The following is a 27,824-nucleotide window of genomic DNA, read 5'->3' as shown; positions in this document are numbered from 1 at the left end:
ATAAAGGCTTCAATATGTAGAGGTACATTATGAGACTAGGTTATGGATGTGTCATCAACTTCTATAAATGTGAGGGCATGCAGAGTTGAAAGGTATCCCACCATGGCTTGAAATTAGTCCATATTCAGATCAATGGGTATGGAAGTCTCTCTCAAAGTCTTATCAAGGATGGCTTTATGTGCAGGAGATATGCGTAAGAGCTCAAGGATGGAAATGAGGGCAGGTGTCTTCCCTAGATGATCTACAAGGTCATACTCATTCTTGGTGGATCAAGAGGCTATGGGCTTGGATGAAATGCCTTGCAAGGTAACTTTACCTTGATAGGTTGTGACATTAAATTCAAATGTTTCATTTTTAGAAGATGAGGAAGATGGTCCAATTCCATTCAAAACAATTTACTCCTTTGGGTAGAAGTCTCAGGAGCTTTATCCTTTATAATGATAGTAGAAACACAATTCTTTATTGAAATATAATTAATAGGGGAATCATAATCATAGGGTGTCTTAGTATAAATAGCTTGATTATAATTATTGGCTTTTCCTTTGTCATGTTTAGGAAATGGTTCCTTAAACATCACATTCTCTTCATTGGAGGTATGACCATCCACTTTTATGTCACCTTTGTTGATGAGATCATGTATGATATTCTTTAATCTGTGACTGTTGCTAGTAAGATACCCTCTACTCTTGTGATATTCACAATATTCATCAGTATTCCACCAATTTGGTTTTACCTTTGGGTCATATGGTGAATTATCTAGAAGTGTTATGAGATTGTTTGCCAATAACTTCTTGAATGCGGTTTCAATTGGCTCACCCAATGGAGTGTACTTTCTTCAAGGTTTTGATTTCCATTGATTGTTCACTTGATTGTTTGTGTTATAAGGATTTGCACCGGGGATAGTTATTTTATGTTTCACAACATTTGCATCTACTACCCCATCATTGATTGTGTTCTTATTCTTGTTATTAAAGTGGGGTTTGTCTTTCCCATTTGATTCCTCTTTATTTTATTTGAATATATTGATGATACCTTGTTGAATGAGGACATTTTCTATTGTCATTCCTTTCTTAATGACCTCTTTGAAGGTAGACAAGCATTCTTTTCTTACCTCATATACGATATCCTTGTTGACATATTTGGTGACCATTTCTACCATTTGCTTTTGTGGTATATCACAAGACCATTGACTAGCAAGGCCTCTCCATCTCTATAAAAATGAAGCAAAATATTCCCCATGTCTCTGCTTAGTATTGCATAAGGTGGCTACTAACACATCTGATTCAATCTTGTATGAAAAATATTGTATAAAAGCCTCTTCTAGATCACCCCAACTTAATTCTAGGTGGAAGTTGGGAGAACCATTCCATTTCTTGTTCGCCTAAGCTTTGTGGAAACAATCTCTTCAAGTAAGTTTCTTCTGCTGCTACCTCATTGCAAGATATGAAAAATTGTCTTATGTGTTCCTTAGGATCCCCTTTGCCTTTGTATTTATCAAACTTTGGTGTTACAAAATATGGACGAAATGGAGGCATTGAAATGCTTCAATCAGATGTGTAATGACATATATCTCTCATTGTATATTGTTTCTTTAGTGTATTCATGTCTACCATTTTCTTTTGTAAGTCCTTTATCTACTATTGCAAGTCATTCTTGGGTGGTTTCTTTTCTGTTTTATATGGTCACATGCTTGAGCCACTGAGTGGAGGAGGGATACATTCTAGGGCCTAATTAACAAAGGATGGGAGTCAGTCCCTCCCACCCCTTAGAATAGTAGGGGAGTTGAGCATGCTTTTTGGCCCCTATGGAGGGGGAAAATAGTTAGAGCTTGCATATCAACCACTTGGTATGGTATTATAGTGAGGAGGACTAGGTCTAGGTTGATACATGTCATGACCATGGGGATAGGAGGTGTCATAAAAGTAATCTTAGATATTACCCCCAAATATGACATGGGGTCTCCTCATGTCATAATTTTGAATGTCTGATTAAGTGTAGTTGTATGCATTGGTATTATCTTGGGTATCATCATGGTCATGCATGGTGGTAGTTCTTCTCCATGGGAAAGGATGATAGTAGGGTTTTTCATAAGAGGTTCTATCAAAATTGGCATGAGAATGAGTGTATGTGTTTGTAATCTCAATTTTTTGAAATAGGAATGAAGGTGACTCAAGAATGAGACACTCTCTCCTAATACCACCACTATTGGGCTTCCTTTTTCTTGTATTAACTTGATTTATTTGGTTTGTATCATCATCCAAAATGTGTGACATCAAAATCATGAGGTAGTCATTTTTAGGCACAATGCACCACTAAGAGGGGGGTGAATCAGTGGTTCTTAAACTTTTCCCTTTAACTATTAGAGGAAAGAATACCAGTTAACAAATTCTAACTCAATGCAGACTTACCACTTAGACGTGAGACCACCACAAATGAAAGCACACACAAAGGGACAACACATAACACCAATATGTATAAGGAAAACCCAAGATAGGGAAAACCTTGGTGAGCAATGCTACTAGAGTCTACTTCTCCAATACAGCCTCACCATGAATCTTTGTTATAATGTTTAGGGAACCAACCCAAGGAGATACAACCCCTAACTTGTTTATGGGCAACAACCCAAAGGAGCTACAACCCCTGATTTAGGGCACCAACCCAAGGAGCACCAACCCCTAACTAATTTATGGGCTACAATCCAAAGGAGCTACAACCCCTGCATCGAGCTACAACTCAGTGATCACAAAGATAACTCCAAATACAAAATTTGACATACTGTTACAAGTGAATCATGTAACCATTTCATATACCTCACTTTGTCAGTGACACACCTTCTCTACTACATTAGTTCACTCTTCTATTGCTCTCATATGCTACTTTGGTTTCTGGTAAACTCTATTAGTTCACCTCTCCTCTAATCTGCTCTACTGGATCTCCTACTCACTTCTCTACTCTTTATTGGTACTATACTCTGTCGATTCTATGCCTACCTTCTCTTCTGCTCTGCCGGTATGGACACTACTAGTTTTGCACTGCTATAGGTTGAACACTTCAAGCCAGTTCTCCCTCACCCATAGTATCTTCTCATATACTCATTGAGAACTTGACTGATTTTCTCTCACATTTAGAAATAACACTCAATCACTTTGCAATAGCACTATCTTCTTCTATTGACCAGCACAACTCTCTCATCTAGTGGTAGCCCTCTCTAATTTTGGCTTGCATATTTAGAATCTTGTTTTCCTGCCAAAAACCAATTCAAACTTTCGGTAGTTAGGGTTTCCTCATCAACTTCAAGGTACACCACATCCAATCAAATCTTATCTGATCTAATCTCCCAGATAGACAACTATACATCTCCACCATTAATGCACCTTCCAATACACGTCTTCTAATCTTAGCAACCTTGACCTTGTCTCTCAATCTACCTCTATCAAAATGCCATTAATATTTTTGTTGTTTCCTTCTCAAGGTCTTCTCACAATCTGATCTTCTTGCTTAGATCTAGGTGGCAACAACTCCCTGATTTTTGTTGTCACTCATTCTTCCTTGAGCCACACTCTTCTGATCCAATCCACAAATCATGGGATCTATACTAAATGTACAACAATAGAGACATTTATCTCTACATGACACTCCACTAACCTCTACATGCTTTCCACCTCATCTCTTCATGGCATCCACATTGGCATCCACCTCTACTTGAATAGCTATGCCAGTATGGATTGGATCACTGATGAATTCCATTACCGGGTTCATCTTCCGGTATACTAACCCTGCCACATAAACCCTCAAACTGGTCTATCATCAACCTTTCACTCTACTTCTCTTCTGGTGGACTACCCAATCAATCGACACTCTTGCTAACCTGCCTTATGCACAACTTCATAAGATGGGAGTCTTCTTCATCTACACCTTGTCCATATTATAAGTGAACATTCATACTAATAAAACCACCTCATGAAACCATGTCATCAACCCTCAATAGACTATATCTTCAATCAGGCCACTCTACTCTGACTGCATCTGCTCAGCCTTGCCTTCTCCCTGATCAGTTCAGACCATATCTCAACTAGTTTTTCAAAGTGGTAAAATCATCACTCTTCATCTATATCAGCATATTAGCATGTATTCTTAGTCAGTCTAGTGCATATCCTGATTTCATGCACTAAAGGCATTCCTTTGATTCATTGGTAGATCCAGTGTGATCCTTCAAACACCTACCTTTGCCTCATCTTCCTTATCTCACATGACTATGATGCACACTATGCATAATACGAGATAAGTTCCACTTACTGGTGAGAGAGATTTTTTCTCATCTACATCCTACAGTGCACTCATGTGGCTTCCCTATTTTTATAGAAAACCTTGAAAAAAGCACATGTGATCCGATGTGGGCACATTCACTATTAGTCATCTCTTCACATGGTGACTAAATCTTCAACTGGTGGGAGTCCTATTCTGCAACCTCATAGTATACTGATGACCTATTCATCCATATCCTCTTGTGTCGATGTGATTTAGGCAACATTCTTCCTCTTCATCAAAAACAATAGATCAAGCAACTTTCCCATCCTTCTTGTACACTTGTCAAGACCTTTGCTGGTTGGTAGCTACTCACTTGGTTTCTTTGTCTTCTCCATCTTAACACATCACTTACCGGTTGACATCCTTTCCTTACTAGTGATACACTGTACCTATAACCTATTCATTTCATCCACACAAGTAGGCACTAACTTATGTAATGATGACTCCAGTGATCATTCCTCTTAATTATATTCTCTTCCTTACCTTACCGATAGTCATCCCATATCGGTTGACATCAATGACAACACAATGCCAACAATCTCCCCCTTTGGCATTGATGTCAACTCATGTAGTATCCATCATACTACATAATTCTTCTCCCCCTTTCTATAATCTATAGATTCTCACACATGTAGTATGTTGTATACTATAGAATCCTTCTCCCCCTTTGACAACAATGGCAAAGGGCACTGTTAGGGTATCATTTCTCCTTGTATTTATCGGGCACTGACAAAATTCTTTCTGCCTTTTTTCTTTACTGGATGTCTCTCCTCCTTTGATACAATTTGTTACAAATTGTTACATCTTCTCAAATCATATCACTTGAGATGGAGGACTCACTCATCAACTGACATTAATTGAGCAAGAAAATATGATACCATTTGTTAGAATACTCAATTGCAGAGGGATGTGTCAATGAATACTAACCTATCGGTCAAACTGCATCACTTCCAATTTGATCCCAAATTTCTTTAGAATCAAGTGTGATTGTACTATGATTACAACTAGCCAAATGACAAGTAGATACCCATACCAATGAAACTCTCTTGGGTATTCCTCTTGTAACTTCCATCATCTGTAGTTTGGGCAATCGGTGCACATACACTTTCAAGTTCAAGCATGTCATCCTTGCATCATAACCACTTGAACTCCCCCCAAGTCATATAGCTTAGGTCCTTAATGCCTATTAGGTCCAATGCTAGGTATTCAATCATCTTTATATACTGGTTGAGTTGTGCAACTATGATCATCTCATGATCTTTCAGCTCCATTATTTCACCACAACCTATGACATGATCTTGGATCTTTACTATACCATATAATGACATCATCATGTCATAAATTAAATTGATTGGCTCAATAACATGCATGCCTGCATGAACAATAACCGGGCCAACATATGTCATTTAGGTCTTCATCAACACCACTTGAGACATAAACTCCTATTCCATGCTACTGGGGCTATTGCAATGATCTCCAACCTCATTGTCTTATATAACCTGCAATTACATGTTAGCATTTATGTCAGCAACATTCTACATGTACCAGTTTCCTATACTAGTTCACTATCACTATCGAAGCACCTTCCTATGACTCCTGACCTTTGTGTCACTTTGTATCTAATTCCAATTGTTATCTCATACTACTTTGACACAACAGTAATGATCCAACATTCCTCTATAGGTGTGTAGTCATGGTAGAATCTGCACACACTGATCTCCTTATTTTATTCCTTTGTACTAGCAGCAGATTGTCCTTCCATGTGTCCTTCTTCACTGAGTGGGTGAATGATAAATTCAATGTACTACTCCCCTTGAGGTCCTGCATCTCCTCTAAGTCTTAAGAGATATCACCTATGCATTGAATGCAAAACGTTGGTCCATGGTATTCTTCCTCCATACCTACTTGTTCTCATTCTTCTTCCCATTTTTCAGTCTTGGGAGTAGATCTTCCCTTCTTCTATTGATGGGCCCTTCCTTTCCTGAACTCTACATCACACATAGAAATAGTGCTATAGTAGCACACAACATTCTTTCCAACTTCATGATTGGGGAATCTATTAACATACCGGTTTGGCCATCTTCTCTTGGTCATGTTGCTATCTCTAGCAACCGAAATTGGTGGACCTCTTACTCTTGTAAGGACATTTCTCCTTTGGTTCTATGTAGGTCTTTGACTTCCAAATGCTTTGTACCCACTTTTCTATAGAGCATAGTTGTTATGTCACCCTTGATGTGATTGTAGGTTCCTCTTCCTGCATTCAAAATCTCTATGGCCAGATCCATTGTAGTAATAACATACAACATTCACATTATTAGGAACAATAAATAGATTATTTCTAGAATAATTGAGAGAGGAAACGTACATGTATCTATTCCTTGATACATTTTTCTCATATGCATGATGTCTATGAAATCCTAGACTATTATTTCTGGGTCTCTTTCTACATTCCTCTACCCTATGGCCATAAGCATTACATGCAAAGAAATAACTGGTAAAGGATAGCACATGACTTACAAATTTATTTTGCCATGCATGGGGAGATCTTATTGGTATAGAATCTCCACTTCTCCTTCTTTGAGGATGGATCCTGGGTTGTCCATTTTGTGAGCTCTTCCATTTGGTTCTTCTTCTGCCACACTTGTTTTTCCCTATGGGTGGTAGAATTTCTTTGTCTTCTATCGGTAGGAGGTCTTCTTTGTTGTCTTCTCATGTTCCTACTTCTAGTGAATCTATCTTCTCCCATCTTCCCTTTACCTTTGGGATCTTCATGGTTCCTCCTTCTTGTAGTAGCAGTCTTCATTCTTGTCTACAAGTTTTCACTGGTTGAGTTTAGATCAACCTTCTTCCAGGGAGTATTTCTCACTATGAAGGTTTGGCCTTTTTCTTCTCCATTTGAGGAGATAAACAAAATGTCATTATGGGGGACATTCTTACTAGTGGAACATTCACCGACACTACTACCTAAACCTTTAGTGTGCTTGGCATGCTTTTACTTCTTCAACATTTTATCCAAGCCATCACTGCTGCCATCAAACCAGATTCTTACCTTGAGTTCATCCTAACATTTCTCAAGGTCACTTCAGAGAGTCTTCATTTCTCCAACCAGCTACAGACATTCTTTATATTTAACTTCTAGAAAAGATGCTAGATCATTGCACCTGCACTCCTTGGTGCCTTCATCTTGAGTGCTCAACTCTGAGATGCATTTCTTAGATTCTTCAAGGCATTTTATCAGCTGGTTTTGCTCCACTAAAAAAACATTCTTTAATAGCTTGTATTCCTTTCTTACTCTATTAAGTTCTTTAAGTGAATTTACAAGCTCTCCTTCAAGATCAACTTCTGCTTCATCTTCTTCTTGACCTTCACTATCAAATAGATCTTGATGTCTAGATGTATCTGCCTTGTCTCCTTCTTCTTCATCATCACTACCAAACACATATTGCCGGTAGGAGTGATTTGCATGATCAGTCTCAAATGCATTCCTCTCATCTTCTAATTCTTGAGCCATGAAGAGATGGGTTCCTTCATCATTATTGTTGTGGCTGCTAGAAAATTTGCCTTCATTATCTACATATACATGAGATTCATTTCTCATTCTTTCTTCACAAGTCAGTTCTACAGTAGTAGGCTCATTTCCATAGAGCATATTTATTCTATCCCATAGACTCTTTACTAATTTGCACTTATCTACCTGTGAGAGAATATCACTGGTGATCCCACTGAATATAGCCTTCATGGCTTCTTTTTTGCACAAGCATCTTCTTTCTTCTTTAGATTCGATGGGAGGACTAACATTCCTAGGGAGACCATTAGCTTCTGACATCCATACATCAAACTCTAGAGAGGCTAGGTAGACTTCCATTCTACAACTCCAAATGGAATAGTTTGAACCATCAAATACTAGAGCAAGGATTGACACTAAACAAACCATTGTGTTCTTAATCCAGAATCTACCCAAGCAAGAGAAATCTTGACACACTAGGTACCTATGCTCTGATACTAATTATTAGACACAATGCACCATTAAGAGGTGGGGTGACTCAGTGGCTCTTAAAATTTTCCCTTTAACTATTCTAGGTAAGAATACTGGTTAACTGATTGTAACTCAATGTAGACTTACTGGTTAGAGGAGATACCACCATAAATAAAAACACACACAAAGGGACAACACATAACACCAGTATGTATGAGGGAAACCCAAGAAGGGAAAAACCTTAGTGAGTAATGCTATTGGAGTCTAGAGCTCTAATCCAGCCTCACAATGAATCTATGTTACAATGTTTAGGCCACCAACCCAAGGAGCTACAACCCTTGATTTAGGGCACCAACCCAAGGAGCACCAACCCCTAACTAATTAATGGTCCACAACCTAAAGGAGTTAGAACCCTTACACTGAGCTACAACTTAGTGATCACAAAGATAAATTCAAATACAAAATTTGTCATACCATTACAAGTGAATCTTGTAACCATTTCATATACCTCACTCTTCTAGTGAGACACCTTCTCTGCTACACTGATTCTCTCATCTGCTGCTTTGCTTTCCGGTAAAATCTACTAGTTCACCTCTCCTCTATTATTCTCTACTAGATCTCCTTTTCACTATTCTACTCTTTACCAATACTATACTTTATCAATTCTATGTCTACCTTCTCTATAGCTTCCTTCACTTCTGCTCTGCTAGTTTGGACACTATCATTTTTGTACTGCTACCGGTTGAACACTTCAACCTGGTTCTCCCTCACCCATAGTCTCTTCTCAAATAATCATTGAGCACTTGATTGATTTTGTCTCACATGTAGAAGTAACATTCAATCACTTTGTAGTAGCACTATCTTCTTCTGTTGAGCGGCACAACTCTCTCATCCAATGGCAGCCCTCTCTGAATTTGGCTTGCATATTTATAAACTAGTTTTCCCACCAAAAACCAATTCAAACTTTAGGCAATTAGGGTTTCCTCATCAACCTCAATGAAAACCAAATCCAATTAGATCTTGTCCGATTTGATCTCCCAGATAGACAACTGTACATCTCTGCCATTAATGTGCCTTCCAATACACATCTTCTAATCTTAGTGACCTCAACCTCATCTCTCAACCTGCAACTATCAAAATGTCGTAAATGTTTTTGATGTTTCCTTCTTGAGGTCTTCTCACAATCTGATTTTTGTGCTTAGATCCAGGTGCCAAAAAATCTGTGATTTGTCTCTGTTATTCATTCTTCCTCAAACTGCACTCTTTTGATCCAATCCACAAATCATGGGATCCATATTAAATGTAGAATAGTAGAGACATATATCTCTACATGGCACTCCACTGACCTCTGCATGGTTTCCATCTCATCTCTTTGTGGCATCCACGTCAGCATCCACCTTTGCTTGAACAACTATGTTAGTATGGATTGGATCACTAACCAATTCCCTTACTTAGTTCATCTACTAGTATACTAACCCTGTCAATTAAACCCTCAAACTAGTCTATCATCAACCTTACACTCTACTTCTCTTTTGGTGGACTACTCAATCAGTCAGCACTCTTGCTAAGCTACCTTATGCACAACTTCATCAGATGGGGAGTCTTCTTCACCTACACCTTGTCCATATTACTGGTGAACATTCATACCGGTAAAACCTCTTGATGAAACCATGTCATCAACCCTCAACAAAATCTATCTTCAATCAGGCCATTTTCCTCTGACTACATTTGCTTAGCCTTGCCTTCTCCCTGATTAGTTCAGACCATATCTCAACTAGTTTGTCAAAGTGTCAAACTCATCACTCTTCATCTGTACTGACATCTCAACATGCCTTCTCAGTCAGTCTAGTGCATATCTTGATTTCATGCACTTAATACATTCCTTTAATTCACTAGTAGATCTGGTGTGAGCCTTCAAATACCTTCCTTTGCCTCAACTTTTTTATCTCACATGACTATGATGTAAACTATGCATAATAGGAGATAAGTTCTAATTGTCATTGAAAGTGAGTCCTTGTCATCTACATCCTATAGTGCACTCATGTGGCTTCCTTGTTTGTGCAGAAAACCTTCATACAGGCACATGTGATTTGGTGTGGGCACATTCACTATCTATCATCTCTTCACATGGTGACTACATCTTCAACTGGTGGGAGTCCTTCTATTCTACAACCTCACAATATATCAATGACCTTTTCATCCATCTCCTCCTGTATTGATCTAATTTAGGTAGCTTTCCACCTCTTCATCACAAATAATACCTCAAGCACCTTTCCCATCCTACTCATACACTAGTAAGACCTTTTTTGGTTGGCAACTACTCACTTGGTTGATTTTTCTTCTCCATGTCAACACATCACTTACTAGTTGACATCCTTTCCTTACTGGTGATACACTGTACTGATAACCTTCATCTAATCCACAAAAGTAGGCACCAACTTGTGTACTAGTGACTCCCGTGATCCTTACTCTAAATGATATTCTCTTCCTTACCTTACCACTAGTCATCCCATACCGATTGACATCAATGACAACACAATACGAATAATCTCTTTGAATTATATTCTCTTCCTTACCTTACTGGTAGTCATCCCATACTGGTTGACATCAATGACAACATAATGCCAAGATTCTTCTCCCACTTTGTGCCATGACTTTGTAGGAAATATTGTCTCTCCCTCTTCATGATTTCTTGAACCAATTTATTAAAATGAGGATGCATGATAGTTTCCTCAACTTCTATAGAATCCATAGATGCACTGTCATTATCATTATAATTTCCATTTTTGTTATCATTATTATAATTGTCTGTGTAGCGTCCTAAAATTGTGACACTTGCAATTTTGACTGCATTTGGGTCTTCACGATGGTGATGCAACACGGAACCTGAATGGAGACCCCGAAACTTGTTCATGGCATCAAAAACTGCATTTTTCAATACCCTGGCCTGATCCTCCTTGCACTCTGCTATCCCGGGAGGTGGGACCATGGCCCCCAGCGCCCAGGTCCCTGGCCCTATTTTGGGCCTGGTTTCTTATGGGGCTTCGGGTCTTTTAGTTTGCAAATTGGAAAATAAGGTTGCTATGTCAGCCCAAGGTCAGAAAAATCTGTCTTTCAACCCTAATTGACAAGTATATAAACTACATTTCCTCTCCCATTTTGAAGAGGAAGGATATATGTGTGTAAGATGTGGAAGCGATATTAAAACACTCAAACATTCAAGCATTCAAGCATTCCTTCAAGCAATTGAGCATTCTAAGTCTCCATTCAAGGCTAAGTGTTGCATTCAAGACAAGGATTCAACCATTGAAGAGGAGATCACATACAACATACAACAACATTTACACCTTCGCATGTAAGAATACAAACATTCTTACAACAAGGTATTGGTACTTGTTTACATTACAAACATTTACATTTACAGCATTCTCATTTCTTGGTTAATTCCAAAATTGGGGTTTGACCTAAGGGAAAACCCCTAATCCCTAACCCCCCAATTGTCCTCTCTTTTCTATGTGTAGGTTGCAGGTACGCGGCTGTAATTGAAGATTTGGAATCCTTGTGCAGAGATGAACAGATCCCCCTTCGTTTCACGGATTTTTTGGAGGACTGTGTGCACGCCGAGCGCCATCGTCCCATCAACTTTTGCTCAAATTTGTAGGACAACATCGTCTCAACATTTTACTACTAATTCCAGGTCTGCAGCTTCATCCCATATTCCTATCTCTGTTTATAAGTGAATCTTTCTCACTTTTTATGCATTCCTAGCTTAATCCTTCTATCTACATTCTTTACAAAAGAGGGTAGCCTTGCTGTCACAACCCTTGAAACTCATTTAGAATCCAATCTTGCATTGTGTGGGATTGGATCTTGTGGGTTTCAACCCCTCTTTTGAATGTAAAGTCCCCCTAAGTGAAAACCATCAACCCTAGTGACCTCCTTTCTCTCTCCTTGGAGTGGTGGGGGGAACACTTAGGGTTCGATCATGATTTTCCGCTTTACATTTTGGTGAACCTGATGTGAACATCCTTTCTAATTATTCATGGTTAGATCTGAAAATTGGATGCCTTGATTATATTTCCATGTTTGATCTTTTGCAAATTTTAGAGGTTAATTGCATAAAAACCCTAAATTCATATTTGTGCTTTAATTCTGAAAATTAAGTGGTTAAGTGTCAAAACCCTAATTTTTAAAACCCTCTTGATTCAACCTTTGACCGACAATTTCACTGATCAAAACATCTCCAAATCAGCTGTAACTTTGGATTCCGCAATAAAATCATAATATCTTTCATCCCTGAAAATTTGGAAAAAAGTTGCAAGGACCGTGTGCACCCCGAGCGCCATCATCCACGACATTTTTTCTGAAATTTTGGGAGCTAGATCTTACTATATTTTTCCGCTAAAATCCATAATCTTGGCTGATTTTATCAATTCTAACACTTACAAAATTAAAGTCAAAGTTGATCTAGTGATTGCTTGGATTAAGGCTTCTAATCATTCAAAAATTGTTGAAATTGAAATTTTGTGTCAAAATTGTGTTCTTACTGTCCTAAATCTGAAAAGTGTGTTGGTGTTCATTCAAAATTTCAGTGCTTTATTCAAATTCTTGCAATTTGTGACTTTTGAAATTAAGTGTTTAATTGCAACAACTTTGATTTTCGCTTTCAAAATTGAATTTTGCATGAAATTGAGTCAACTTTTAAATTTCAAAGCTTGCATTGCTCTTAGTATTCCCTCTAAAATCATAAAATTCAAAGTTTCAGTTTCCCTCTCTTTTTCAAAATTCAAATTATGCATTTTTCAACAATCCTGGTAGGGTTCAATTTTGAGATTGCAACTTTAATTTGGCCTATCTACGGATCATAAAATCACTCAATTTTTTAAGATTAGCTTTAAAATCATCATAACTTTCATCCCTGAAAATTTTGAAAAAAGTTGCGAGGACCGTGTGCACTCCGTTCGCCACGGTCCCTGACTTTTTTTCTGAAAATTCAGGAGATTGTCGTGATTGCATTTAACAGCCTAAATCTAGGAGATTGGCTGATTTTGTTGAAATTTGCTACCCCTAAATTCAAAATCTTCTCTCCCTCTCTAGTGCATGAGTTTTACAACAATAAGCCCTACTTACACTATTCCCGTTAGATGAAGCTGTAGAATTAAGTCTTTCCAAGGTTTAATTACTAAGGAGATGGAACCTAATTTGAATAGCCTTTTTAACGAGGACACGAGTAATTCCTCTAATCCTCCTAATGATGAAGAAGCTCTCCATGAGGTTTCTGTAGAACAACTTTTGAAATTGGATAACCAATTTGATGATTTTCAGCAATGGATGTCTCAAGAGTATCCCGACAGTCAAGCTCTTTCATTAATTGAGGGTCTAAAATGTATGGTTCAAAGTGATAAGAATGGAATTGATATTTTGCTTGGTATTGCACACATTGTGGATTCAAATGTGATGCCTATGAAGAGTTGTGCTAAAACTTTAGGTTATACACAACCTCCCACTCAAGTCAATCATTCTGTTCCTTTAACAACCTCTATTGCTAGCATACCTACCTTTACATCAAACATAATGACTACTTCTTGTAGCGTCATAAATTGTACGCACTTGCTAGGGTGGTACACTTTCACACCTAGTTTAGCACCCGCCTTAGTGCATTTTACATTTTACATTGCATTTCTCCTTTAGCACTTAATTAATCAAATTAATTAGGTCTAAGGCCCTATTTCATCATCCTTTGCATCATAAAGTTGGGCCCTTTCGTTAAAGCGTGCCCTTTTCATTTTATTCCTCCAATACATCACTCAATCAAAAACCCTAATTAAGTCCTATTTCAAACTTGGGGGCTTGGTTTCGGGGTCAAAACATCTCAAAATCACCCGTAACTTTGAGATTCTCTCTAAAATCATCATATCCAACAGCCCTGAAAATTTGGTGAAAATTTGTCGCAACCGTGGTGCTCGGAGTGCACATGGTCCCGGACATTTTTTCCAAAATTTTAGGAGCACAATCCAATCATAAAATAAAGCTTAACCCCAAGAAATTGGCAAGATATTCAATCTCTAGGTCGGCCAAAAGATGAAATTATGATCTAGGGTTTCCTACATAAGAGCTCTCTTTCTTCATTTGAAGGGATCTGATTTTTGTTTTCAGGAACCTCATATGCAGTGAAAGAGTAGATCTTTGAAGACTTCAACAACATTCAACATCCCTCTATCAAGCACTTATCAAATTCATTCATACATTTAGGGCTTGGAAGACATTGAAGAATAATAGGAGATTACCGACTGAAGATTGGCTTGTACTCCTCCCTTGAGGGTTGGGTATGATTTCATGTTGTTTTCATGTCTTTGCATAAGCTTCAATATATCATTTATTCATACTTTAGATCACTTTGCATCTTGATTTAGAGCATTTACATTGTCATTTACAAGCAATTAGGGTTTACTTTCTAGGTTGCTCTAGTTTGCTTTCTTGCATTTTAGGACCTTGCACACACACTAGGTCTGCACACACAATACATTTTACAAAACAACTTGGCTATTCATGGAGGTGGAAATCACCGAAGTGGGGGTTTGACTAAGGCAAAACCCTATATAGCCGCCCATCCCATTTTTCAGATATAAGTGCAGGTTTCTGGACTCGGACGACGCCGCAGGATATAGATCCGGAGAGAACAGGTTGAGACAACACTCGGCATCAAATTGCAGAGCAGAAGACTGTGACAGGGGCACTGGGTGCCCTGGTCATACTAAGACAGGGGCACTGGGCACCCTAGTCCCTGGGACAGAGGCGCTGGGCACCCTGGTCCTCCAGACAGACAACATTTCTGATAGTTTCTGACAGTGTTCCAGAGTGCAAAATAGCAGTTTCCTGTGCAGTTTCCAGGACAGAATTAGGACAGTGGTGCCCGCGCCCCCGTCCTGAACATTTTCAGTCTGATTTTGACTCTGGGTACACATCTACATTCTTATTTCATCCTTGTATTTACAGCTGTTCATTTTTTAATCTCAATTCTACAGTCTTGTTATTAGTTCATACTTGCATTTTGGGATTAGGGTTTGAACTTACATCATTTGATCTTCCAATTTCAACAAGGGAATAGAAATCCTAATAGATATCTCATGGCTCTCTCTTTCACAAAAAGAAGTAGCCAATTGTGCGATATCTCTAGGCTCTTTCGTATTCCATAATGTGTGTCAAAAGGTAGGATTAGGGCATGTTAACCTAGTCTCGCTTTTTTCCCTACACATTTTGGTGAACCCGACGTGAATCTATCATTGATTCCTCTTGCATTTAATTTGTTAGATCTAGATCTAGATTTAGTGTGTTTCCATTTCATTTTCATTAAAAAGAAAAAAAGAAAAAAAAAAGTGGGTTTCGTTGCATTGTGTGTTTAAATTTTATGCAATCTCTTCAAAATGTCATATTTTTATTTGCAAAATGTTCATGCTTTCGATGATTATTATGAGTATAGCCAAGACGAATTAGATGAAGCTTTAGATGAGTTTTTAAACCCTAAAGATGCCAAACCTTCATTTTACCAGAAACTCATAAACCTTGTTACTATGCCATTTAGGTGTGATGAGAAAGATAAGTCGAATGATTCCTCTCAAGGATACATTCCTATCAACTCTTCCCCTAAATCTAGTAACATGGTTGTTTTCAATAATCCCCTCTATGAGGAGATGTCACCTTTTGAATCAAAAGATAAACCTTTTAATCGATATGATCATGCTTTGTTGGATGATGCTCTTGAGGACTTTGTGGCTTTATCGAAATCTTTAAACAAGAACAAGACTTCTAAATTGGTTAACATGATAAACTTGAATGAACATAATAAGCCTCTCTTTGAAGTCCAAGGTGCTTATCCTTCCCCCACCTTTCAAGTTCCTAAGTCACCTCTCCTTACTATCCAAGGAGGGTATGACCATGATTCCTTTCTTACTCTGAATAAACCAATTATCACCGTGCAAGGAAGAAAACCTATAAGTCCTTACAGTTATGCTAAGCAAATAACTAGAGAGAGTTATCATGTGGTTGCCCATACTTATCACACCAGAAATAATAAGCAACCTAATCCTCCTCCTATTATCCCAGTTTCTCTTCCTAATCCTCAACCAATTCTTCCACAAGCTCCCCGTATTTCGCAAGTTATGGGTAAAGAATATGATCTCATAGAACAACTTAAAGCTACCCCTGCTAAGATATCCCTTTGGGATTTGATTCAAACTTCTTCCACTCATCATGGAATGTTACAAGATGCCTTGAAAGATTTGAATGTTCCTCCACCGAATACATCTAGTAATATAGCATCTTTGGTTAACTCTATGATGAATCCTAAAGCTCAAATTGTGTTTACCCAAGATGAGTTGCCTACTAGTGAAATTCAACAACAATATGATCCCTTGATGATTGTGGTTATCATGAAAGACATTGCTATAAGATGAACACTAGTAGATAATGGCTCTAGCCTTAATGTATGTAGCATTAATCTATTGCATAAGATGAATGTGGATACGTCTCTTATTGAGCCTGACTCTCGTCCCATTCGTGGCTTTGACAATGTGGCTAAGACTTCATTAGGTATCATCACCTTACCCCTCACAGTAGGACCTATTACTTTGCCTACTCCTATCCATGTTATGTCGGGAAATTTAACATATAACTTGTTATTAGGGAGGCCTTGGATTCACAGCATGCAAGTTGTCCCCTCTACATTGCATAGACAAGTTAAATTCATCTATAACAATAAGACATATACCTTGATAGGTGATACTAATTTTCAAGCTTGTCTACAAACATCTACTTCCAAAGGAGGTTCTTCTAAGCCATCCTCATCTAGTGATGACTCTTTAAACAAGAAACCTATTGATGAATCCTTGCTCTCCGATGATCAAAATTCTTTGGATGAGTCTGGAGCTCCTGAAGAAGATTCTTCTCAACTTGAAATTACACATAAGAAGGATTTTGATCCTGAGAAGATACTAGAAGAAGATGATTGGGGATCTCTTGATTTCAATCCCACTTTTGTAGGTGAATATAAGGTTCCTTCTAGAGAGCTTAAAGTTGAAAAGAAGGAAGTAGCTAAAAATCAATCAACCTTACCTGAATCTATGAGTAATAATTTTGTGGCCGCTTCTCAAACTTCTTCTCCTCACACCTCTAATTATGAAGAGTTTGATTCTTTGTCTTATGAAAAACCACCTTCTCTTCCTGAAATGGCTGATCGTTATGGTCGTGGTTTTTGCATTTTTGCTAAGCATGGGTATCATGGAAAAGGTTGTGGTGCTCATGAACAAGGGATAAGAGTTCCTCTAGAGACTAATTTTCACAATTATGCCTTTGGACTTGGCTATAATCCCTACAAATGTACTAAAGCTTTTAAAAGACCATGCATTAGTGTTAATGCTATCTCTACATCTCTATCAATACAACATCCTGAGTATATTGATGGGGATCGTTCGGGTGACTATGCTTTGGATATCTTCCCTACCGACGATGCTTTAGCTGAATTCTCGGGAGCCTATGACACTCTTCCTCGTTATCATCACAATAGGGGACTCCCTTATTGTTTGAACACTGAAGCATATTTTGGAAAAGAGATTGATAATGATGAGATTGTGAAAGAATTCCCTCAGTTAAAGGATACTCCTCAACAAAGTAATCTTCTCATAAGTGACACCACTGATGTTAAGATGGACCCTTGCAATAAAGATAAAGTTATTAAAATTGGAAAATGTTTGGATGAAGAGGAACAAAAACAATATGAAGATTTATTGCATGAATTCCTCAAGATCTTTTCTTGGACATACTTTGACATGCCTGGTATAGATCCTAAGATTGTTACTCATAATATTGTCTTAGTTCCTGATGCTAAGCCCGTGAAACAAAAAATTTGAAAAATGAATCCTAAGGTGGCTCTGCTTGTTAAGGCTGAGATTGAAAAGTTATTGGAGGCTGGATTTATCCACCCTATTGATTATTCCCCATGGATTTCAAACATTGTCACTGTGGCTAAACCAGATAACAAAATAAGAATGTGTACCGACTTTCAGGATCTAAATAAGGCTTCCTTGAAAGATGATTTTCCCCTTCCCAACATTGACATGATAGTTGATTCTACGGCAAGACATGCCTTGTTATTCTTCATGGATGGTTTTTCAGGATACAATCAAATTTTTATTAACCCTCAAGATCAATTCAAAACCACTTTCACCACTCCTCGGGTACATTTTGTTGGATAATGATGCCTTTTGGACTTAAAAATGCCAGTGCAACTTATCAACGAGCGATGACCCTTATCTTTCATGATTATATGCATAAGATTTTAGAGGATTATGTTGAATCCTTTCTTCGCATGGATCATGTTAAAATCCTTCGCCAAATCTTTGAAAGAATTCATAAATATCACATGCGCTTGAATCCCCAAAAATGTGTTTTTGGTGTAGATAGTGGAAAACTATTAGGATTCATAGTTTCGCATCATGGGATTGAGGTGGACACTAAGAAAATAGATGCTATTGTCAACATGCCACCTCCTAGAAATGTGTCTCAACTTAAAATCTTACAAGGAAAGATTCGAGCTATTCGTAGGTTCGTGTCTCAACTTGCGGATCGTACCTTTCCTTTTACTCAACTTCTTGAAAAGGATATCACTTTTCAATGGAACGAAGATTGTCAGCAAGCATTTGAAGATTTAAAAGTGTATTTGGCTAGGCCTCCTATTCTTCAACCTGCCGAACCTTCTAAACCCTTCCTTCTGTATATAGCTGCTTCTTCTCATGCTCTCACAGCATTGTTGGCACAACATGATAAAGATGGTAAGGAATGTCTGGTTTATTACATAAGTCATACCTTACTCGATTATGAGACCCGATATTCTGCGATAGAAAGACAATGCTTGGCCTTGGTGTTTGCGACTCAGAAATTGAGACATTATCTTTTAAATTCAGAAGTCCACGTCATGGTAAAGTTTGATCCTTTGAAGCATCTTTTATCTAAAACTAATTTATCAAGACACCTAGCTAAGTGGGTTATGACGTTAACTGAATTTGACCTTAAATTTGTTTCACAAAGAGCAATTAAAGGACAAGCGTTGACCGATCACTTGGTTGAGGCCCCTTCACCTTTCTCCTTCCCTAACCCTGAGTCATTTCCCGATGACTTCATTCTTTCTATAGAGAAAGATGAAACTTGGGAGTTATACTTTGATGGCTCTAAGTGTTGTACGGGATCGGGGGCAGGTGTTGTTCTGATTTCTCCTACAAGGAAACCTATTCCCTTATCCTATCGTCTAAATTTCCTGTGTACCAATAACATTGCTAAGTATGAGGCTCTTATAGTGGGAATAAAAGCAGCCTTAGCTCTGAACATAAAACACATACATATCTATGGAGATTCACAATTGATTATAAGACAAGTAACAGGAATATATCAAGCAAAACAAGACAAATTATCACAATATAAAGACCTTGCTATCTCTTTATTACAAAAATTTGATTCTTATACCATGGAACCAGTTCCTCAAAAAGATAATCGACATGCGGATGCAATGGCATGTGTGGCTTCTCTTGTATCTTTAGAGGACCCTGTGGTTGATCTTAAATTTGTTATTCACAACCTTATTTCTCTAGCTATTGTAGACAATTCTAGCTTGGTAACATGTTGTGACTTTGTAGATTCAGATGAATGGTTCTTGCATATCATAAGATATTTGACTAATGGTACCTTTCCTGATTCCGCTAATAGGAACACTAGGGCTAGAATCCGCAAGCTGTCTACTAGATATATCATTCTTTCTAATGTTCTTTACCGAAGGGGTTATGATGGTCTTCTCCTCCGCTGTCTTAACAAATTGGAAATCCCCGTTGCTCTTGAAGAGGCGCATTCAGGTGCCTATGGGGGGCATTTTGGAGGCAAATCCTTGGTTCATAGATTGCTTCGTATGGGATACTATTGGCAAACTATGCAGAAGGATTCATTTTCATTTGTTAAAAAATGTCATCAATGTCAACAACACAATAATCTGATTCATGCTCCTGCCCAAGAACTTCGTTCTCAAGTAGCTTCTTGGCCTTTCTCCACATGGGGTTTGGATCTTATTGGTAAAATCTCTCCTCCTTCATCTCAAGGACACACCTTCATTATAACCGCAACAGATTACTTTACGAAGTGGGTAGAAGCTATTCCCCTTCGCTCTACTACTACTGAAGTGATTTGTCAATTTCTTCTAGAAAACATCCTTTCTCGATTTGGGATACCTTCCACTATAATCTTAGATAATGGGACATTATTTAAGAACAAGGACGTGAAGAAATTCCTCGAGAAGTATCATATCAAACATCTATTTTCTACACCATACTATCCTCAATCAAATGGTCAAGCCGAATCATCCAATAAAATAATTGAACAAATTCTTCGCAAAACTTTGAATAAACATGGTAAGGATTGGAGTAACCAGCTAATCTATGCTCTTTGGGCCTACCGAACGAGTGTATGAATTGCTATGGGAACTACTCCTTATAATCTTGTTTATGGTGCTGACGCTATTATGCCCTTAGAGTTAGAGATTCCATCACTTAGGGTTTCTCTCAAAGGTATAGTAGATGATGATTCTTATAGAGAACAATGACTTCAACAGCTTGAGATGCTTGATGAACAACGTATAAACGCTCTTGAGCATATTCAAGCGTATCACAAAACTCTACAACGGAGCTATAATGATAAGGTTATTCAACGTTCCTTCTCAGTAGGTGACTTAGTCCTCTATGAGAATCAGCGCAATGTGAATGCCTTACCTGCAAAAAAGGGAAAATTTAGTCCTAATTGGCTTGGACCATATATCGTTATTGAGGATTACGGATCAGGTGCTTACAAAATAGCGGATGTAGACAGTACGCCTCTTAAAGAACCTATCAATGCTATGCACTTGCGTAGATATTATGCTTAATTCTTCATTCCTTATTTATCTTCTTTTCAGTTCTTCAACATTGGATAATATGTTAGTATCTCCTAATTAGAGCAAAATAGAATTAAATGTTATGGTGTTTAGTCTATATTGCTTCGTTCTTGACAAGCGCGTCTCTTTACTTTATAGTTTGTCTTGAATTCATTTATGTAAATTGTGAAAGATTTACATTCCATTATGCTAGCATATTATACAATGTCTTTATGTGTTAAGTAGAATCGTATCATGTTGTGTTTAAGTTCAAAATTAAATCACATTAGTTATATGATTCTTAGACTTAATGCATATTTCTTCCTTATCATCAATGTAGTACTTGATTAAATATTTTAATTAAGTCACACATGTATCAATTTAATCATGGAGCATTGAGAAATCAATCACATGGAAATCAAATTCTGAATATACATGTACATTTACCAAATGTATTAGATTTAATCAAAACAAAATATACATTGTTTTAAGCATTAAAGATAACACATTTGAGACAAAAGAGAAGCATGTATATATATATATATATATATATATATATATATATATATATATATATATATATATATATATATATATATATATATATATATATATATATATATATATATATATATATATATATATATATATATATATATATGTGTGTGTGTGTGGATCATATACAAATATAGGTCACTGTACATCCAAAATGTGACCTCTCTTACATCATAGAATCATCTCCTATCCCTAGGGCTAGTGGCTGGAGAGTGTCGAATGGATGCTCCCTCCTGATCTGGTCGTGAAGGTGGACCCATGGGTGTGTAGCGCGATACAGATCGTGAGTGACTCCGAGAGGAACTCCTACGATCCCTATCCATAAGGATCGCACAATAGGTGGTAGCCTCGGCCTGAGTTGCTGCTAGATCTCATCGTGCCCACTGAAGGTCCTCTGATAGGACTCTCTCTCTCTCCCTCCATATGTCTACCTGTACTCGGAATGGGGAAAACAAGTCCTCATGCTGACTTGCGTTCCCCTGAGGCCTATAAGAAATCTATGAGGAACTAGGGATCTGTGCTATCGTGGAAATGTCTGTCACTGCCTGCTGAATCAGGGAACGCCACTCCTGCACATTAGCTGTGGCAGTAAAATAGATTTTTGTTAGTACCATTCTATATCATCAAAACATTAACCAATTAATATAAACCTACTATACCTGGGTCTCCCTCACGCTAGTAGGGATCATGATACGGTAGCATCTGTGACTGGGATCTACTAGGCTCTCCTCGCTCGACTAATCTATGAATGATGGTACTAGGAACAGGTCTCCGTATCACCTCATGTTCCCCAGGTTGGGGAATAAGAGGAGGATCCAGAGCTATGGTATCATCTCCCAAATGGTGGGGAGCTACATCTAACTCCTCCTCATCATCTCTATCCTCCTCCTCATCATCCTCCTCGTCATCCTCATCCTCGTCCTCATCCGCATCCTCACCTGCATCCTCCTTGTCCTCCTCATCTCTATCTGTGTCCTCCTCCTCCTCCTCAGCACTGGGCTGATCGCCTGTAGGTGGATCAGGATCTCCCACCTCCTCATGACCCTCTCCCTCCTCTGGCTTCTCTAACCTGGATCCCTGGTCCTCATCTCAGTCTCCATGTCTCCATGGGCCTGGATGGCTTGTTAGATGATCTGGTGGAAAGATAGGACCCGGATATGATCTCATAAACCATGAGACATACCTACACTATGCTCCAGGCTCTGCAGAGTAATCAGTGACTACATCCTGATCAGATCCCTCTATATTTGTAGTCTCAATGTCATCTATCGTCAGTCTTGCTACTGCTCTAGGTCTGGGAAGGACCCGTGAGTGTCGAGTATAGATGGGCACATCGGCTGGAACACATTGCTCTAGCCCAAACTACCTCCGTACTCAATTGAAGTAGAAAGGGACTATGATGTGTGAATATCATCCCCACAGTAGGCGGTTCCTTTGTAGGCATGCTAACTGTCTCTCCATCCCATCCCATCTGTGCATCCGCAGGTAGGGTCTCCACACTGTCACCTCGGCTGTCAGTCTATCAAAAACCACTCTCCAATATAACAAATCTCCAAATCTCCACTCACTGGTAAGTGGATAAGCAAACACCCTAGGTTGCTCGATCATCGTACTCAGCAGAAAGCCGACAGGCCTGGTGCATGTGAAGTGCTCTAAAACCCACACCTGCAGAAGTGTGCATGTCATCAAACTGCAACCCTGTCCAAATACATACTCCTCAAGGTCGTGATAGAGATGTGCAAGCATACTCTGACCCCAAGCATACACTCTCCTGTGTCTCTCCATCACTCTGATGCACCATGTGAGACCCCCATGCATATGTGTACCTCACCCATTAGGGCAGACAGCTAGTGCTACGATGGAGATCATAAGGTGTCTCAGAAGGGGTACCTCCCCTGTAGGATGTAAGAGCCAGCTGACGATAATGCGACCTCTCATCTTGCTCAGAATGACTCTCCCTATGCAATATACCTAGTCTCTCTGATGATCCTCCACTGACCGGTCGGTCACGTATGTAACAGTCGCTCCTCTGATAGGAAGACGAAGTATACGGTACACATCCTCGAGTGTAACCATCAACTCCCCTACTGGAAGATGAAATGTGCATGTGTTAGGATCCCATCACTCCATCAATGCCATCAGCATCACAGGATGGAACTGAATGGCTGGCATGAGGATCACATACCATAACCCCACGATCGATAATGTGTCTCTCTCTGCCTGAGTCAGCCGCGGAATCTGATCTTGAAAACTGCGAAGAATATGTCCCGCTGTATGCTCTCTCATGTATGGGAGACCCTGCAACACAAAAACATAACCGTAATCAGTACTCGATCATCAAAATCGCTCATGCAAACTGTCGAACATCGTATGCCAACCCTGAAACCCCTCGCCAAGCCCTGATTGGGACCATGGCGCCCTATTAGGGACCATGGTGCCCTGTCAGGGACCATGGCGCCCTGAAGGGACCATGGTGCCTTGAAGGGACCATGGCGCCCCTGTCAGGGACCATGGCACCCTAGGGGGACCAGGGTGCCCCACAGGGACCATGGCGCCCTGGGTGGGCCCCGGGTCAGCCTGCAGGGCCCTCATACAATCACAGAAAAGTCAAAATGCAAAAAAATCAAAAGTCAAATGTTCAGTCAACTCACCTCGTCCAGTGGCTCGTCGTCGATCACGGCCTGGCGCAGGATCTCAATCCTCGTGGGATGCTCCGGTCATCGTGAAGGCATGATGATGGCTATGTGGGCTCTGCTGCAATGAACAGTATTCCGAAATTAACAAAGTGACAAATGCAAATGTCACTTTCAAGGTATATACTTTCATTTCTTTATCTTTACTTTCGAAACCCTAATTTTCCTCTATCATTCATTTTATCATAACTTGGGTCTAGGAGATGCGATTTCTGAGCCGTTTGTTGCGTTGGAATCATATTTTCATTCCCCTACTCTTGGGATGTTCCAAAAAGTGCTCTGATGAAGCCTATTTAGTGAACGTCCCTCATCAACACTCTCTTATACAATTTGTCGTAAGTAAACATGCTACCCTATTTCACCTCCCTAATAAGCAAGTCGAAACAGGGGGGGGCATATAGCTACTCACAAATTTCATCACTTTCCTTAGTAAGCATTAGGTGATTTTGTGATCTAACATGTGTTTTGTAGCATGCGGTTCCTAACTGTGTACTGCAGATACCGCTAGGGGCTTCGTCCGACAACTTTTGGATATATCCTTTTTCAAATGATGTTTACTTTTCTATACTTTAGCTTGCATATGCACGTAGTAGTCATATGACCGCTAAAGTGGGGGCTAAATGTAGCGTCGTAAATTGTACGCACTTGCTAGGGTGGTACAATTTCACACCTAGTTTAGCACCCGCCTTAGTGCATTTTACATTTTGCATTGCATTTCTCCTTTAGCACTTAATTAATCAAATTAATTAGGTCTAAGGCCCTATTTCATTGTCCTTTGCATCATAAAGTTGGGCCCTTTCGTTAAAGCATGCCCTTTTCATTTTATTCCTCCAATACATCACTCAATCAAAAACCCTAATTAAGTCCTATTTTGAACTTGGGGGCTTGTTTTCAGGGTCAAAACATCTTGAAATCACCTGTAACTTCGGGATTCTCTCTAAAATCATCATATCCAACGGCCCTGAAAATTTGGTGAAAAGTTGTCAGGACCATGGCGCCCGGAGTGCACATGGTCCCGGACATTTTTCTCAAAATTTTAGGAGCACAATCCAATCATAAAATAAAGCTTAACCCCAAGAAATTGGTGGGATATTCAATCTCTAGGCTGGCCAAAAGATGAAATTATGATCTAGGGTTTCCTACATAAGAGCTCTCTTTCTTCATTTGAAGGGATCCGATTTTTGTTTTTAGGAACCTCATATGCAGTGAAAGAGCAGATCTTTGAAGACTTCAACAACATTCAACATCCCTCTATCAAGCACTTATCGAATTCATTCATCCATTTAGGGCTTGGAAGACATTGAAGAACAATAGGAGATTACTGACTGAAGATTGGCTTGTACTCCTCCCTTGAGGGTTGGGTATGATTTCATGTTGTTTTCATGTCTTTACATAAGCTTCAATATATCATTTATTCATGCTTTAGATAACTTTGCATCTTGATTTAGAGCATTTACATTGTCATTACAAGCAATTAGGGTTTACTTTCTAGGTTGCTCTAGTTTGCTTTCTTGCATTTTAGGACCTTGCACACACACTAGGTCTGCACACACAATACATTTTACAAAATAACTTGGCTATTCATGGAGGTTGAAATCACCGAAGCGGGGGTTTGACTAAGGCAAAACCCTATATAGCTGCCCATCGCATTTTTCATATATAAGTGCAGGTTTCGGGACTTGGACGATGCCGCAGGATACAAATCCAGAGAGAACAGGTCGAGACAGCACTCGGCATCAAATTGTAGAGCAGAAGACTGGGACAGGGGTGCTGGACGCCCTGGTCCTACCAAGACAGGGGCGCTGGGCACCCTGGTCCCTGGGACAGAGGCGCTGGGCGCCCTGGTCCTCCGGACAGACAACATTTCCGACAGTGTTCCAGAGTGCAAAATAGCAGTTTCCGATGCAGTTTCCAGGACAGAATCAGGACAGTGGCACCCGCGCCCCCGTCTCGAACATTTTCAGTCTGATTTTGACTCCGAGTACACATCTGCATTCTTATTTCATCCTTGTATTTACAGCTGTTCATTGTTTAATCTCAATTCTGCAGTCTTGTTATTAGTTCATACTTGTATTTTGGGATTAGGGTTTGAACTTACATCATTTGATCTTCCAATTTCAACAAGGGAATAGAAATCCTAATAGATATCCCATGGCTCTCTCTTTCACAAAAAGAAGTAGCCAATTGTGCCATATCTCTAGGCTCTTTCGTATTCCATAATGTGTGTCAAAAGGTAGGATTAGGGCATGTTAACCTAGTCTTTCTTTTTCCCCTACACACTTCTATACAAGATATTCCACCTATGATCACCAATCATGGGGGCAATCCTTCCTCTTCAATTAACCCTCTTCCTTCATTCAATCCAACTTCTTCATTCATCCCTTCAATAAGTGTTCCTATTACATTTCCACAAATGAACATGACGCAAGGGGGCAATTCATTCAACCATTCCATTCCTCCTTGTAGTGCTCCTCTTTTCCAACCATCTCCTATGACTAACTATCATAGTGTCCCGCCACCTTACTCTCAATCAGTACCTTCTTTCAATAACATAATACCTCTATCACAATCTAACATGTCTAATATGAACTCTTCGACTGAAGTGACCATTAACGATCTTACACAAACTATCTCTTCTTTACAGCAACAAATTGCCTCTATGAATCAATCTAAGTTTAGTGTGCCCACATTTGATGTTGCGAGCCCACTTTCTCTTGACATTGTTCAAGCTATCCCTCCTAAACATGTTGAAATCCCGCATTTGGAGCTTTATAATGGTAAAGGTGATCCTCTAACACATGTTAAGACTTTTCAAACAATATGTACCGATTTTGCTTATGACCAGAGGTTGCTTGCAAAACTATTTACTAGGACATTAAGAGATAAAGCCCTACAATGGTATTGCTTATTGCCTTCTTATTCTATTACTTCTTTCGAACAACTTGCAAATGATTTTATTCAACAATTTCAAAACAATATAAGTCCTAAAGATACTTTGATTGATTTAATGCATTGTAAACAAGGTGTTAAAGAAAAAGTGACTAATTTCATTGGTAGATATAAGCATTTGTATGCTCAAATCTATTTTCTAGTGCCTGACAATGATATTCAAAGAATCTTTATTTCTAATTTACAAAAAGATATTCGAGACAAACTTTTGTTTTCTGAGTTTACTTCTTTCCAATAGTTGTGTGCAACTCTTCACAATTATCAACTGACTATGAGTCAAATGGAACAAGCAAATCCTATGGCTCTGGGTGATAAGGGTGATAGTAGTCAACAACCATTTGGAAAGTTTAAACTGAATAGAGAGTCCATTAAATTCAATGAAAACATCATCAACAACAAT

Source organism: Cryptomeria japonica, chromosome 10 (genome assembly GCF_030272615.1).
Source record: "Cryptomeria japonica chromosome 10, Sugi_1.0, whole genome shotgun sequence".
Classification (NCBI taxonomy): Eukaryota; Viridiplantae; Streptophyta; class Pinopsida; order Cupressales; family Cupressaceae; genus Cryptomeria; species Cryptomeria japonica.
Note: the sequence above shows the minus strand (reverse complement) of the source record.